Raw genomic sequence first — 17,970 nt, 5'->3', positions numbered from 1 at the left:
TTTCTACACTCCTCAAAACTTAATAAAACTTTCTTTGGCTTTAGAGCTAGTCAAACACATTATTTAGACTACCAATTAAATATGCAAATATTTAATCAAATATATTATTATTAACCCAAAGTTTTAATCCAGATCACTTAAATAATGTCATATTCATTCAAGGATTTTATAAAAAGTATACTGTCCATCACATGGAATATATAAAATTTCAAAACTATTGCTCATAAAAATTAGAGAAGAATATCAGGGAATAGTTAAAATAAAATTTTAGGTGCTCAAGTGTTTGGATACCTTTGTATATGTGATTGCCTATATGACTTCTAAATATTTAAAAGTCGTGTAGTAGAAACAACATGTGCTTTTTACCAACTACAAGTAAGTGGCAATTCCACCACATAATAGATGTTTGATTTTAGGCAAAGTATCACTTCTCTAAACGTTAGTATCCTTTTTTTTTTTTTTTTCTCTGACATAGTGTTAGCGGGGAGGGGCAGAAAGAGAGAGGAAGATACAGAATTCAAAGCAGGCTCCAGGCTCTGAGCTGTCAGCACAGAGCCTGGGGGCTCAAACTCAGGAACCATGAGATCATGACCTGAGCAGAAGTCAGATGCTTAACCGACTGAGCCATCCAGATGCCCCTAAACTTTAGTATCCTTAAATTATATGAAGACTGTAGTAATACTAGCATTCAGAAAGTTTTTTTTTTCTGAATGAAATAATTTAATACATGGTAAAGCTCTTTGAAATTGTACACAAATACATAATTTTAGCTCTACTCTGTATATCTATACAAAAGGAACAATATATGAAGAATACCTAATTTTTAAATGCCCATAGTAATATTCAATAATAATTATAAGTATCATTTATTTTATGCTAACTTTGGTCCAGACACTGAACAAAGGCTTTAAAATTATCTTTAATCTTCATCATGTCCTTATAAGTAATCTTTACACATTTACAGTTGAAGAAAGAGAGCTACTTATCAGTTGTGGAACTAGATTTTATTTCAAACTTTGCCACGTTCATGTATCTGATTTTGACCATTATGTCAGCTTTTCCAATGTCTAGTCTTGGAATAAATGGGTAAATATAGTTTTAAAGCACTCTAACCTATATTTTTTAAAAGTAATACACAAATTGTATAATATATTAAAGTTTCTGAGACACTAAAGTTTCTGAGATATGTTGTAATAAATGTTATTTAAGTGTATTTGAACCTGAAATTCCCGAATGAATTGATTAAATTATTCTTTTATCGCGTTCACTTCAGCTTGTCATTTCTTCGTGTGTGGGTGCATGGTTATGTACCCATGTGTGTGTTACTGCAAGGGAGGGCTTCTATGTCATACTGTATTCAAACCTCATGATTTGAAGTTCTAATTATAAAATTTAAATATTTATATTTAATCTGGATGTTCAAGTTATTTGCTTCTAATCTGGTGTCTTCCTTGGTATATGCATGTGGCTTTAATCATTGCATAGTACCATGTGTAAACTTTTCCCCAAATTTGCATTTGAAGATCATTCCTATGAGACTGTAACTAAAAATGCACTTCCTTTAAGAAAGATGCGTTAGATTTGTCAAGAAACCCTGTAATGTGTGTGTATGTATATATATATATATATATATATATATATATATATATATATATTTTTTTTTTTTTTTTTTTCCTCCCCCATGAAGAAATTTTTGGTGAGCCCATTTTATTACTTGATTTTTTTTTTTTTATGAAGTTGCTTCATGATTTTAGTACTGGCAGTTTTATTCTGAAATATCACTGTTTCATCTACACTTGGGTTTCTGACCTTTGTCAGTAATGCCTTTTAAGTAGCAGTCTTGATATGGTTGGATGGGAGAGGACAGAAAGTGGCATATCTGGAGGATTGCAGATGGAAAGTAGTCTGTAGGGTTTGATCAAAGCTGATGGGTGGAGATTGACTGGCAGACTTCAAAAGAGGTAATAAAGTTGTTTTGGGCAATAATACAACACTGAATGGATATAACACTTCCTTCATATCTTTGTTACATAAAAAAAGAAGTTTGATTCTACTATTATGTTTTTCACTCCAGCAATACCACTCTCCTTAAATTATTACACATTTATATCTTGCTATCTGATAGAGTACATTTAAATATTCCTTTGGAAACTTTCTTGGCTCTTCTTTCATTACTTTTTGCCTATATAAGTTTCAGAACCTATTTGAAAATTTCATGGTAAATGTGATTGTATTGTATTAATAAATTAGTTTAGGAAGAACCAATATTTTTTACTGTGGGATATTACCATTCTAATGTTATATTTATATACATCTCATATTTGATATATTTTAATGTATTTTCTAAAGAAATTTTTAGGATTTAAAATTGAAACTAGTATTATCACAATTATCCATAAGAATATGTGTCATAAACGAGATATATTGCATGGTGACGATTATGTTTATTCACTTTCCTGTATTTACATTGCTTCTCTTATTTCATTTAACTCTAGGATTTTTTACACAGGCAGTCATATTTATGCAAATGATTACATGTTTTTGCTTTTTCTCTGTCTCTCCATTATTTATACCTTTATTTCTTTTTCTTTTCTTATTACTTAACTACCTCATAGTTCAACAATAATAATAATACAATGGTAAGAATTTATGACTTATAATTGACTTGATAGATAATGTTTCTAATCTTTAATTACTAATTTCTATGGAATTCCAGTAATTTTTCTTTATCAAGTTGTGTGTGTACATGTGTATGTGTCTGCTAGTTAATTTCTCCTTTGCTGTCTTTTTAGGAGTTTGGTATCAGTTGTAAAAGATACCATTATATTTCATCTGTTGATACTATTCATATTTTTATTTCTTCTTGATTTTAACTTAAAAGAAATAATAACAAAACCATTTATGACATGTAGTTTTTTAAATTACTACAAAGAATGATAAATGCAGTTACTTTAGAATTATTTATTCTATGTAGGGATATAAACTATTTCTAATATTGTGTCTCTTCATTTATTTTTCAGATTTACCAAGGTAGTCTATTTTGTTAACCTTTTAAAGGAATTCCTTTTAAATTTAATCTACTGAATTTAATATAATTGAATGCTGTTTTTTGTTTCATATACTTTTTATTTTATTGTTTTTTTAATATATAAGAATTATTGTCAAATTGGTTTCCATACAAAACCCAGTACTCATCCCAAAAGATGCCCTCTTCAATACCCATCACCCACCCTCCCCTCCCTCCCACCCCCCTCCCCCATCAACCCTCAGTTTGTTCTCAGTTTTTAAGAGTCTCTTATGCTTTGGCTCTCTCCCACTCTAACCTCTTTTTTTTTTTTCCTTCCCTTCCCCCATGGGTTTCTGTTAAGTTTCTCAGGATCCACATAGAGTGAAAACATATGGTATCTGTCTTTCTCTGTATGGCTTATTTCACTTAGCATAACACTCTCCAGTTCCATCCACGTTGCTACAAAGGGCCATATTTCATTCTTTCTCATTGCCACATAGTACTCCATTGTGTATATAAACCACAATTTCTTTCTCCATTCATCACTTGATGGACATTTAGCTCTTTCCATAATTTGGCTATTGTTGAGAGTGCTGCTATAAACATTGGGGTACAACTGCCCCTATGTATCACCACTGCTATATCCCTTGGGTACATTCCTAGCAGTGCTACTGCTGGATCATAGGGTAGGTCTATTTTTAACTTTTTGAGGAACCTCCACACTGTTTTCCAGAGCGGTTGTACCAGTTTGCATTCCCACCAACAGTGCAAGAGCGTTCCCGTTTCTCCACATCCTCTCCAGCATCTATAGTCTCCTGATTTGTTCATTTTGGCCACTCTGACTGGTGTGAGGTGATATCTGAGTATGGTTTTGATTTGTATTTCCCTGATGAGGAGCGACGTTGAGCATCTTTTCATGTGCCTGTTGGCCATCTGGATGTCTTCTTTAGAGAAGTGTCTATTCATGTTTTCTGCCCATTTCTTCACTGGATTATTTGTTTTTAGGATGTGGAGTTTGGTGACCTCTTTATAGATTTTGGGTACAAGCCCTTTATCCGATATGTCATTTGCAAATATCTTTTCCCATTCTGTTGGTTAACTTTTAGTTTTGTTGATTGTTTCCTTTGCTGTGCAGAAGCTTTTTATCTTCATGAGGTCCCAATAATTCATTTTTGCTTTTAATTCCCTTGCCTTTGGAGATGTGTCAAGTAAGAAATTGCTGCGGCTGAGGTCAGAGAGGTCTTTTCCTGCTTTCTCCTCTAGGGTTTTGATGGTTTCCTGTCTCACATTCAGGTCCTTTATCCATTTTGAGTTTATTTTTGTGAATGGTGTGAGAAAGTGGTCTAGTTTCAACCTTCTGCATGTTGCTGTCCAGTTCTCCCAGCACCATTTGTTAAAGAGACTGTCCTTTTTCCATTGGATGTTCTTTCCTGCTTTGTCAAAGATGAGTTGGCCATACGTTTGTGGGTCTCGTTCTGGGGTTTCTGTTCTATTCCATTGGTCTATGTGTCGGTTTTTGTGCCAATACCACGCTGTCTTGATGATGACAGCTTTGTAGTAGAGGCTAAAGTCTGGGATTATGATGCCTCCTGCTTTGGCCTTCTTCTTCAAAATTACTTTGGCTATTTGGGGCCTTTTGTGGTTCCATATGAATTTTAGGATTACTTGTTCTAACTTCGAGAAGAATGCTGGTGCAATTTTGATTGGGATTGCATTGAATGTGTAGATAGCTTTGGGTAGTATTGACATTTTGACAGTATTTATTCTTCCAATCCATGAGCACAGAATGTTTTTCCATTTCTTTAAATCTTCTTCAATTACCTTCATAAGCTTTCTATAGTTTTCAGCATACACATCTTTTACATCTTTGTAAAATCTTTAGATTTATTCCTAGGTATTTTATGCTTCTTGGTGCAATTGTGAATGGGATCAGTTTCTTTATTTGTCTTTCTGTTGCTTCATTGTTAGTGTATAAGAATGCAACTGATTTCTGTACATTGATTTTGTATCCTGCAACTTTGCTGAATTCATGTATCAGTTCTAGCAGACTTTTGGTGGAGTCTATCGGATTTTCCAGGTATAATATCATGTCATCTGCAAAAAGTGAAAGCTTAACTTCATCTTTGCCAATTTAGATACCTTTGATTCCCTTTTGTTGTCTGATTGCTGATGCTAGAACTTCCAACACTGTTAAATAACAGCGGTGAGAGTGGACATCCCTGTCGTGTTCCTGATCTCAGGAAAAAGCTCTCAGTTTTTCCCCATTGAGGATGATGTTAGCTGTGGGCTTTTGATAAATGACTTTTATGATGTTTAAGTATGTTCCTTCTATCCCGACTTTCTCGAGGGTTTTTAAATTTTTTTTTTCAACGTTTATTTATTTTTGGGACAGAGAGAGACAGAGCATGAACGGGGGAGGGGCAGAGAGAGAGGGAGACACAGAATCGGAAACAGGCTCCAGGCTCTGAGCCATCAGCCCAGAGCCCGATGCGGGGCTCGAACTCACGGACCGCGAGATCGTGACCTGGCTGAAGTCGGCTGCTTAACTGACTGCGCCACCCAGGCGCCCCACGAGGGTTTTTAATAAGAAAGGATGCTGAATTTTGCAAATGCTTTTTCTGCATCGATTGACAGGATCATATGGTTCTTATCTTTTCTTTTATCAATGTGATGTATCACATTGATTGATTTGAGAATATTGAACCAGCCCTGCATCCCAGGAATGAATCCCACTTGATCATGATGAATAATTCTTTTTATATGCTGTTGAATTCGATTTGCTAGTATCTTGTTAAGAATTTTTACATCCATATTCATCAGGGATATTGGCCTGTAGTTCTCTTTCTTTACTGGGTCTCTGTCTGGTTTAGGAATCAAAGATATACTGGCTTCATAGAATGAGTCTGGAAGTTTTCCTTCCCTTTCTATTTCTTGGAATAGCTTGAGAAGGATAGGTATTATCTCTGCTTTAAACGTCTGGTAGAACTCCCCTGGGAAGCCATCTGGTCCTGGACTCTTATTTGTTGGGAGATTTTTGATAACCGATTCAATTTCTTCACTGGTTATGGGTCTGTTCAAGCTTTCTACTTCCTCCTGATTGAGTTTTGGAAGTGTGTGGGTGTTTAGAAATTTGTCCATTTCTTCCAGGTTGTCCAGTTTGTTGGCATATAATTTTTCATAGTATTCCCTGATAATTGCTTGTATTTCTGAGGGATTGGTTGTAATAATTCCATATTCATTCATGATTGTATCTATTTGGGTCATCTCCCTTTTCTTTTTGGAGAAGCCTGGATAAAGGTTTATCAATTGTGTTAATTTTTTCAAAAAACCAACTCTTGGTTTCGTTGATCTGCTCTACAGTTTTTTTAGATTCTATATTGTTTATTTCTGCTCTGATCTTTATTATTTCTCTTCTTCTGTTGGGTTTGGGGTGTCTTTGCTGTTCTGCTTCTATTTCCTTTAGGTGTGCTGTTAGATTTTGTATTTGGGATTTTTCTTGTTTCTTGAGATAGGCCTGGATTGCAATATATTTTCCTCTCAGGACTGCCTTCACTGCGTCCCAAAGCGTTTGGATTGTTGTATTTTCATTTTTGTTTGTTTCCATATATTTTTTAATTTCTTCCCTAATTGCCTGGTTGACCCATTCATTCTTTAGTAGGGTGTTCTTTAACCTCCATCCTTTTGGAGGTTTTCCAGACTTTTTCCTGTGGTTGATTTCAAGCTTCATAGCATTGTGGTCTGAAAGTATGCATGGTATGATCTCAATCCTTGTATACTTATGAAGGGCTGTTTTGTGACCCAGTATGTGATCTATCTTGGAGAATGTTCCATGTGCACTCAAGAAGAAAGTATATTCTTTTGCTTTGGGATGCAGAGTTCTAAATATATCTGTCAAGTCCATCTGATCCAATGTGTCATTCAGGGCCCTGTTTCTTTATTGACCGTGTGTCTAGATGATCTATCCATTTCTGTTAGTGGGGTGTTAAAGTCCCCTGCAATTACCACATTCTTATCAATAAGGTTGCTTATGTTTGTGAGTAATTGTTTTATATATTTGGGGGCTCCCATATTCGGCACATAGACATTTATAATTGTTAGCTCTTCCTGATGGATAGACCCTGTAATTATTATATAATGCCCTTCTTCATCTCTTGTTACAGACTTTAATTTAAAGTCTAGTTTGTCTGATATAAGTATGGCTACTCGAGCTTTCTTTTGACTTCCAGTGACATGATAAATAGTTCTCCATCCCCTCACTTTCAATCTGAACGTGTCCTCAGTTCTAAAATGAGTCTCTTGTAGACAGCAAATAGATGGGTCTTGTTTTTTTTTATCCATTCTGATACCCTATGTCTTTTGGTTGGTGCATTTAGTCCATTTACATTCAGTGTTATTATAGAAAGATATGGGTTTAGAGTCATTGTGATGTCTGTAGGTTTCATGCTTGTAGTGAAGTCTCTGGTACTTTGTCTCACAGGATCCCCTTTAGGATCTGTTGTAGGGCTGGTTTAGTGGTGATGAATTCCTTCAGTTCTTGTTTGTTTAGGAAGACCTTTATCTCTCCTTCTCTTCTAAATGACAGATTTGCTGGAAAAAGGATTCTCGGCTGCGTATTTTTTCTGTTCATCACATTGAAGATTTCCTGCCATTTCTTTCTGGCCTGCCAGGTTTCAGTAGAGAGATCCGTCACGAGTCTTATCGGTCTCCCTTTATATGTTACAGCACGTTTATCCCTAGCTGCTTTCAGAATTTTCTCTTTATCCTTGTATTTTGCCAGTTTCACTATGATATGTCATGCAGAAGATCGATTCAAGTTACATCTGAAGGGAGTTCTCTGTGCCTCTTGGATTTCAATGCCTTTTTCCTTCCCCAGATCAGGAAAGTTCTCAGCTATGATTTCTTCAAGTACCCCTTCAGCACCTTTCCCTCTCTCTTCCTCCTCTGGAATACCAATTAAGTGTACATTATTTCTCTTTAGTGCATTACTTAGTTCTCTAATTTTCCCCTCATACTCCTGGATTTTTTTATCTCTCTTTTTCTCAGCTTCTTCTTTTTCCATAATTTTATCTTCTAGTTCACCTATTCTCTCCTCTGCCTCTTCAATCCGAGCCGTTGTCATCTCCATTTTATTTTGCTTCTCATTAATAACATTTTTTAGCTCCTCCTGGCTGTTCCTTAGTCCCTTGATCTCTGTAGCAAGAGATTCTCTGCTGTCCTTTATACTGTTTTCAAGCCCAGCGATTAATTTTATGACTATTATTCTAAATTCACTTTCTGTTATATTGTTTAAATCATTTTTGATCAGTTCGTTAGCTGTCGCTATTTCCTGGAGATTCTTTTGAGGGGAATTCTTCCATTTTGTCATTTTGGATAGTCCCTGGAGTGGTGCAAAACTGCAGGGCACTTCCCCTGTGCTGTCTTGAATAATTTGCGTTGGTAGGTGGGGCCGCAGTCAGACCTGATGTCTGCCCCCAGCCCACCTCTGGGGCCACAGTCAGACTGGTGTGTACCTTCTCTTCCCCTCTCCTAGGAGTGGGATTCACTGGGGTGGGGTGGCCCCTGTCTGGGCTACTTGCACACTGCCAGGCTTGTGGTGCTGGGCATCTGGCATATTAGCTGGGGTGGATAGGCAAGGTGCACAGGGGCGGGACCGGCAGGCTCAGCTAGCTTTTCCTTTGGTGATCCGATTTGGGAGGGGCCCTCCGGCACCAGGAGAGAGTCAGACCTGCCACCTGAGGGATGGAACCATGGAACCGCAGAAGCACAGCGTTGGGTGTTTGCGTGGTGCAAGCAAGTTCCCTGACAGGAACTGGTTCCCTTTGGGATTTTGGCTGGAGAAATGGCGAGAGAGATGGCGCTGGTGAGCACCTTTGTTCCCCGCGAAGCTGTGCTCTGTCCTCCGGGGCTCAACAACTCTCCCTCCCGTTGTCCTCCAGCCCTCCCGCTCTCCGAGCAGAGCTGTTAACTTATAACCTTCCAGATGGTAAGTCCCGCTTGCTATCCGAACACACTCCGTCTGGACCCTCCACTTTTGCAAGCCAGACTTGGGGGCTCTGCTTTGCCGGCGGGCTGCCCCTCCGCCCCGGCTCCCTCCTGCCAGTCCGTGTAGCGCGCACCGCCTGTCTGCCCTTCCTACCCTCTTCTATGGGCCTCTCCTCTACGCTTGGCTCTGGAGAATCCATTCTGCTAGTCTTCTGGTGGTTTTCTGGGTTATTTAGGCAGGTGTGGGTGGAATCTACGTGATCAGCAGGACGCGGTGAGCACAGCGTCCTCCTAAGCCGCCATCTTCCTCTATCCCTCCTGCCATTATTTTATTGTTTTTTAAGATTTTCTTTTAGTTTGCTATTTTTTTCTCTTTTCCTGAAATGGATCATATATTCGTTTACTTCCAATATTTCTTATTTGCTAATAAATTTATTTATAGCAAAACTTTGGCTTTGAACTTCTCTGGGCTTTAAATTTACTGGCTTAAAACCATCATTTAGGGGCGCCTGGGTGGCTCAGTTGGTTAAGCCTCTGACTCTTGGTTTCTGCTCAGGTCATGATCTCATGGTTTCATGGGTTCCCAGCCCCCAGTGTAGGGGCTCTGCTGACAGCGGGGAGCCTTCTTAGGTTTCTGTCTCCTCTCTGTGCCACTCCCCCACTTGCTATCTCTCTCTCAAAATAAATAAAAATAAACTTAAAATAATCACTGAATTTAGTCATGTTTTTGTCGGTCAGAAATTTACTGAGGGTTCAGCTGAAGGTTGCTTTCAAAATAGTTTCTGTACTCATGACTGGCAATATAGTCTCTTCCTTTCCATGTGGCATCTTATCCCCTAAGACCTCTCCATGTGTTTGGGGTTTTCCCATAATGATAGTCTTAGGTAGGGAGTCTTATGTGGAGCTTGGCCTCCCTAACAGGGAATATTCCAAGTGATATCCAGTCAAAAAAGCAAGCTGGCAAAAAGGCTTCATTTCTACATTGTTCTTTTGGTTAAAGCAATCAGATTTGTAACCACTTCTTGTTGGGAGAATGTCCAGTTGTTTGTGGCTCTCTTTATTTCACCACACCCTCTTCATCTCTGTAACCTAGCTCTTTATTTTATGTTTCTAAATAATTTATCATTTCAGGTCTCTTGTTAACAAGTTACTTTGGAAGAGACTTAGTCTTGACTTTTCTTTCTTTCTTTTCCCTCCCTCCCTTTCTTCCTCTTTCTCTCTCTCTCACTCTTTCTCTCCCTTTCTCTTCCTCTCGCCCTCTCTCTCCCTTTTATAAATGTTCACGCTATCATTTGAAAATATTTTCTAGTCTTCATTCTGTTGGACAAAATATGGCCAAAATAAATTTGATTTTTTAAGTTTAATTGAGACTTTCTTTGTGACCTACTATATACTTATTTTTTAATACTTCCTGAAGAAACTTGGTTTATTGAACTATTCAAATTAATTTCACTATGATTTTATTTATTTCCCTTTATTTTAGCTATGCATTTTAAATTCTTCCAATTGATGTGAAATGTATCTGATTTATTTTATATTTGTTACAGTTCATGCCTTGTATATACCAAAGTTTTTAGGTTTATAAAGATGCTTAATATCTAATTTGTACCTTTACAACTTTTATTATAAAGCAGTATTGCTATTGTGTAATACATTATTAGTCTGTTGTATCTAATAATAATACTAGCATCTATTCATCACATCATTCTTTTCTTATATGCTCTATATAAAGATAACTGTTGTGTTTTCTATAAAGAATTCTTAATCACATAAGTTGAACTCGATTTAAAGATTAACTATGTATCCCCCTAATGTGACAGGAAAAAATCCATATTTTGAAGGGAACAGAAGCTTTTTAACTTAAATAGCTAAACTTGCTTGCTTCAGTAATTTTTTTTAATATCCTTTGAATTTATGGAAGTCAGTCCTAGTGTTCCTGAAGTAATCACACAAGGGAAGTCTCATCTGTTGGTAGTCAGTCACAATTCAAGGAGAGACTTGTATAATCTCGTTTTAGGATGGCAGAGTTTCCACATAGCAAATTTCAGAAAATGTCCCAAGAGGCAGCTTAGCAATAGCCACCAGCCGCAAGTCTATACAAGAGTCAGCAAAGAAAGTACAAGCTGTCGCATAGAATTGCTTTCAAAAAGCTCTTTACTTGTTTGATAGACAGACTTGGGATGCTTTGTTCTCTTTTGTTTCTTCAGAGCAAACACCTTTTTCTTAGATTTTGGCGTTCAGTTGTCACAGTAAATGCCTTAGTAAACTCCTTTCTCAATACCCTTTGACATACTTTAATTTCATAGAATACTTAATTAATCAAATTATATTTGATTATTGTGAGAATAATTATCTGGTTCAATATGGCCATATGATTCTAAAATCAAGTATCAGTATATGTGGTTATGCATTTTCAGCTTATTATGCCTTCCTTAATCTAACCCCATTAAATGAGGGCTCCTGGGTGGCTCAGTTAGTTAAGTGTCAGACTCTTGATTTCGACTCAGGTCATGATCTCATGATCATTGGATCGATCCCCACATCTGGCTCTGTGCTGACACTGTGGAGCCTGCTTGGGATTTTTCTCTCCTTCTCTCTCTCTGCCCCTCCCCACTCATCCCCCCCACCTCTGTCTCTCAAAATAAATAAATAAATATTAAATGGAAACATTAAGTAAAAGTAGTAACTCAGATAAAACAGCACTAGAAATAATCAGGTTCCCAAATTAACTGAGTTTCTCACATTTGGGGGGAAAAATTTAAATAAATAGTAATTTTATTTTAATTTTCTCACATATAATTCTCTACATAGTATGTAATTATCCTACATATGATAATATACTTAATATAATTTACTTTTGTATGAGACTTTTTGACAACATTTACCTTCAAGTGTATGAAATAAAGTTCAGATTTTTCCAGTTTATATTTAATATACTTGGTGGACACATTTAGAATATGGAATGAAATTATTTTACACCACCTGGTGGTGGACAGCCCTAGATTTATATTCAATAGTAACAGTATTACATCATTATATTTATATCAGTATGTATGCTTTTATAATGTAGTTTCTGCTCACTCCATGATGTGTTGTGCTAATCACATATTGTGTGATGAGCTTCTACTGTAGTTTGAATTCTAGAGCAAAATATTTTAGTCATGATGAATAGAATTCTTAAATGCTATTTGAACGTCAGTGGGTTTTGCATAGCTCTGCAATGTGGCTGTGATGTCAGAACACGCATCATTGCCTATTCTTTGATCTCCCCGAGTACTCCAAGATGTTAAGCTTTGAGTAATTTCATAATTTACTGACCTCAAATATGGGTTTTGCCCATTAATTTCCCTACTTCACGTAGATGAGAAAAATAGTATTTTCACTCATTGGAAATTATTTCAGTACTGTGTTCTCAGATGAAGAAATTTGTTGGAACAGCTGAGAAATAAGATCCATGTTTCTTTCTGGTGGCTCCTGTGGCTTCAGCGAAGGGCGGAATCAACAGTGTGGGTTTTAGATGGATGGGAGGGAAGAATAAATCAACAGTGGAGTTAAACATGACACAAAATAAGTGTCCAGTTTAAGAATATATCAAACACAATTATTCAGTTTGGAATCCAGAAAAATAATATCTGTATTTGAATATCAGTAATGTGCCACTGAATGTATTAACAGATCTCAGCACATCTCAAGATTTTGGCACCTTGAAGTAATGAAGCAATAACATTTTTTCAAGGTGCATGTGTGTTCAGTTGAATACCGTAGATGGAAAGTAGATTGCTACGCTTTCAGAGAAATCTATTACATTGGCAGCTTATATATTTTTTTAACACCTCAATCTTGAATTTGCAATAGCATTTTAATTGTACAAAATGAGAACATTTAAAAATAGGGTTTGGGGAGCATGTATGATGTGTATGTAGGGAGAGGGAGAGGCACTGTGGAAACAGCTTAAAGCAGGAAAGTACTCAAGGGATACTGCAGTGTTTTGTATGATATGACTGAGCAGACACCAGGCAAGCTTGGAAGCTATCACCATGAATACCTTGATTTAAGTACTAATGAAATCGTGTTGTTTTAAATTCAGTCTGGGATTCAAAATGTGAAAAGAAAATCCCTATGTGCAGTTTAAAAAATTACTTAAATGGATTTTGAGAGAATCCTATCCTGTGGTTTTCAAGGATTCATAAATCATTCTCAGTTCTCACATGGTTTTGATGTAATTTGTCCTTTATAAATCACTGTAGACTGTGGACCTTCATTCATGGGGTTAAAAGGCCATACACTCAACAATGACACAGTGGTTTGTTTAAGATCAAGTTTCACCCACCGAGTGCCAGAGTCTAGCACTGCCTCTCCCCTGCTGCTCCATGAATATTCAACCAAGTGCACCAAAGCTAAACACAGGAGTTATTTCACAGTCAGAAATTGGGGAAAAATCATATGCTTCAACTAGTGAAATCTTAAAAGCTTAGGAGAGAAAAAGGAATATGTAAAAAGTATGTGGGGTAAAGACAAGGTTTCTAAAGCAGACTAGTTTTGCTATCGCTGTTTTCAACATATAAATTATTACAGTAAAGTGGACTCTCCATAACATCTGTGTTTGGTATGTACCATTTGATGTTTTATAAATAGAATTTCCTGGTAAAGACATTGTTTTATGAATTAACAACAGATTTCCTAAAATGTTTAAAACGTTTACTATGGGAAATTAAAATGTATACAAAAACATTGAGAAAAGCAAAATAATCTCCCATATAACCGTCACCAATTTAAACAATTGTGCATTTTAGTTGTTAATTGTTTCCTTCTCAGTGCAGAAGTCTTTTGTCTTGATGAAGTCCCAATAGCTCATTTTTGCTTTTGTTTTCCTTGCCTCCAGAGACATGTCTAGTAAGAAGTTGCTAAGTGCTGGGGAGGTAGGCTGGGCGGAAATAGGCTAAATGGGTGATGGGCATTAAGGAGGGTGCTTGTGATGAGCACTGGGAGTTATATGTAAGTGATGAATCACTAAATTCTACTCCTGAAACTAATATTATACTATATGTTAACTAACGAGAATTTAAATAAAAACTTGAAACATAAAAAAAAACAATAACAACTATGTCACAGTGGCCTTTCTTATTCACTGATAGCCTACCTTGTAAATCCCTTGGAACATTGTAAGCAAGGCCTAATGTCAGATAACTTTAACTGTGAATACTTCCACATATATCTGTAAAAGAGAATTATTTTTTTTTAAATAATACTAGATTGCTAAAAACATATATATAATAATTCCTTAATGTCATTAAATATCTAGTCAGTGTTGGCATGTCCTCAATTGTCCTAAAAAAGTGTTTTGTTTTGTTGTTGGATTTTTAGTATCTTGATCTCGATAAGGTTCATATATTGTTAGCTATGTCTAACATTTTTAACATTTAGGTTCTCTATAACATTTGAGAGATAAATTACAAACTTGAAACCTCATTCCTACATTATAATTCAAATAAGAAAATTACATTGAGAGAATATTTTTACATAGTGTACCGACTTTTCTTTATAGGAATACCAAAATTCTGGCCAGGATCCAAACCAGTAGAACATATCATTGAATTGTCTCCTTTAAACTGGAGTGCTCTCCTTTAATCTGGAATGCCCTTTTTGTCCTTCATAAATTTGAAATTTGGAGGAGTATAGACCAGGTTTTTCCTTCTTTTTCTTCCTTCTTTCTTTCTTTCCTTCCTTCCTTCCTTCCTTCCTTCCTTCCTTGTAAAAAGTCACTTAATTTGGGTTTGTATGATGTTTCCTCATGAATAGGAAAAGATCATCATCCATTCTGAGTAAGAATATCCAGAAATGATGTTTTATGCTTCTTAATGCATCATCTTGGGAAGTATATGCTTTTTGGATTGTCCCATGACTAATTTTGATTATTTGGTTAATATGGAGTCTGTGACTTTTCAATTATAGCATTACACTTTTTCACTTTCTAATCAGTGAGGAATTGTGAGAAGGAACTTGAGACTATATAAAATGCTATTTCAGATCAAACATTACCTACTAGTTTTAGCATCACTAATGTCTCTTCTGTAATTCAATTATTACTATGATGTTTGAATTTCCAATATTTTCAAGATGGAGTTAGGGATGCTGGTAATCAATATATCTGACATTTTGGGTTGATATTCTGTTATGAGGAAGAGCTTCTATCCCTCCTAATTTATTTATTTAAACAAAATTTTTTGTTTATATGTGAATTTATGGATTTTGTTTTTATTCAATATACTAATAGCATTATTTTCTTTTCTCTCTAAACTCTAAGATTTAAGCTTTAGACTGGTGGATTTAACTAGTAGGAGACCCTACAAATGGGATCCTTTTGTAGGGATTTTTAATTGCTGACATAAAATGATATTCTAGTCTCATTTAATACTTCCCTGTTGTAGCCCCAGCTTAAGTCATCTCTCCAAGAAGCCCCAAGTCCATGTAAATATAAATTGATGATTACCAGAGGGGGAGGAGGGGGAGGCCTGGGCAAAATGAGGGTTGGAGGGTGGGAGATACAGACTTCCAGTCATGGAATGAATAAGTCACAGGAACAAAAGGCACAATGTAGGGAATATATAATGATATCATAATAGCATTGTATGGTGACACATGGTCGCTTCACTTGTGGTGAACATAGTGTAATGTATAGACTTGTCATATCACTACTTGTACAACTGAAACTAGTGTGACGTATGTGAATTATACTAAATTTTAAAAAATTATAAAAAAAGCCTCGGGTACTTTAGTAAAATATGTTATGAAAAAATAAATATATATGCATACATATTTATGCATAGACACAAATATATTTATATAGTTTGCATGCTAGGTAGGATTATTTTCTACTGTGTATCATTATTTTTGTTCCTTCTCAGCATACATAGCTAGAAAATGTGTTTATGCCTAATCAGTATTGATTAGACCAGCCATGAATTAATTCTAATCTGACACCATAGGTTTTATTCTAATTTCCCTTTTCTATTTGAAACAACCATCTCAACATATTTAATTATTAGCTGAGTTAAATACAGAAACTAACCTCAAACCTGCTAACTCACACTGCTCAAAATCAAAACCAAAACAACTCCTACTATTTAGAGCCCAGTGTTCATTTATAGATTTCTTTTGGCCTAGTGGTAGTATATAGGCAAAATACGTTGTCACAAATTATTTGGGTTCCTGAATTTCATCCCTTTTCACCTTCTTGAGGACTGTGTTCCTGCAATTATCCTGTTGTACCTACAATATCAGTTTTACCTTGTTCATTTCCATCAGCATACAAGGGTGCTTTATTGTCACTCATCTTAAGAATAAAAAAATGAAAAACTTCCTTTGAACCTTTCACCCATTTCTCTGCTTTCTTTCTAGAGAAGCTTCTCAAAGTAGTTAATTATATTCACTAATTCCACTTTCTCAGCTTTCGTTCATTTTCTCCTCAACCTACTCTTTTTGGGCTCTATATACAGCCACACTATAAAAACAGATGTTGTTGAGATCATCACTGATCATTTAACATACTTAAACTTTACTTCCCACTTAAAACATTTCTCTATACTTCTATGGCTATACTGATCTTATTTTCCTTGTACCTCATCGTACCCTCTTTCTCAGTGTTTGCCTAACCTCTGTATCTTAGCCAGAGCTATAAATTTAGGAATGTCCTTTCCTCTATTCTCCCTAGAATTTCTTCTTCAAAAGTGATCTCACCCACTTCCAAGGCTTAAAATAACATCTATACACTGATGACTTGACCCATAAATCCACAATGCTAACTACCACCTCTCCCGCGGAGCCTAAGGTACATATATGCACATAAATACTTGCTATTTCAACTTGCGTGTCTAACAGACACTTCAAGCTTCCCAAGGCTGGAACAGAACTATTCCCTTCCTAACTCTCTCTCCTTCTCTCTCTCTCTCTCTCCAATTCCTTCCAGGTTTCTCCATCTCAGTAAATTGCCTACTATCAAATCATTATAAATCAGTTATAAATTTAGTAAACCTTGGGGTTCTCTAAATTTCTGTCTCACTTCCATCTCTCTTACACATCCAGTCTATCACTAAATCCTGATGGCTGTAACTCTGAAATATATTCCAAATGAGCCACTGATTGCCATCTCTACTACTGTATTTCTAGCAAAGCCACAAATAGAGTTCACCTCTCCTGCAGCACTCTTTCAGCAGGTCTTTCTTTTTCACTCTTACCTTTTCACGTTCAACTATTAACAAAGCAGGAGTAGTTTGGTGTACATCAGTTGATATCATTCCAGTTTAAGACTTTCCAGTGTTTTCTTTTTCTTCTTGAAACCTAAACAAACTAGAATTCCATTCCATAAACTGCAAGTTACTGTTTGACTTGCTTTCTGCTTCCTTTATGACCTCATTCCACCAACTTCTACCTTTCCAATTATCAAACTTTTCCATTTGATGCTAGGTGATAAGTGAGTTCAATTCAGGGGGAGAGAGTAGAAACTCTTTTATTAGCTTCAAAAACAAGACAATCTCTAGAATCCAGCTTTCATATTGTAAGTGATAAAATTGTCATTGCATTTTAATTTCTGTGTTTAATTATGTTTAAGTGGAGGAGGAAAGAGCAATTTTACTCCTCAAAATCTCCAAAATATAAATAGCAAATATATACGTAAGGATTTGTGACATATTTACATTAATTTTAAAGTTACATCTTTACAGTATTGACTTATATGTGGTATATATTTCCTAATTTAAAGCTTTATTAGGGGCGCCTGGGTGGCGCAGTCGGTTAAGCGTCCGACTTCAGCCAGGTCACGATCTCGCGGTCCGTGAGTTCGAGCCCCGCGTCAGGCTCTGGGCTGATGGCTCGGAGCCTGGAGCCTGTTTCCGATTCTGCGTCTCCCTCTCTCTCTGCCCCTCCCCCGTTCATGCTCTGTCTCTCTCTGTCCCAAAAATAAATAAACGTTGAAAAAAAAATTT

This window comes from Herpailurus yagouaroundi, unplaced genomic scaffold (genome assembly GCF_014898765.1).
Source record: "Herpailurus yagouaroundi ecotype Mexico unplaced genomic scaffold, PumYag 100, whole genome shotgun sequence".
Lineage (NCBI taxonomy): Eukaryota > Metazoa > Chordata > Mammalia > Carnivora > Felidae > Herpailurus > Herpailurus yagouaroundi.
The sequence above is the reverse complement of the archived record's forward strand: the minus strand, read 5'-3'. Positions refer to the sequence as shown.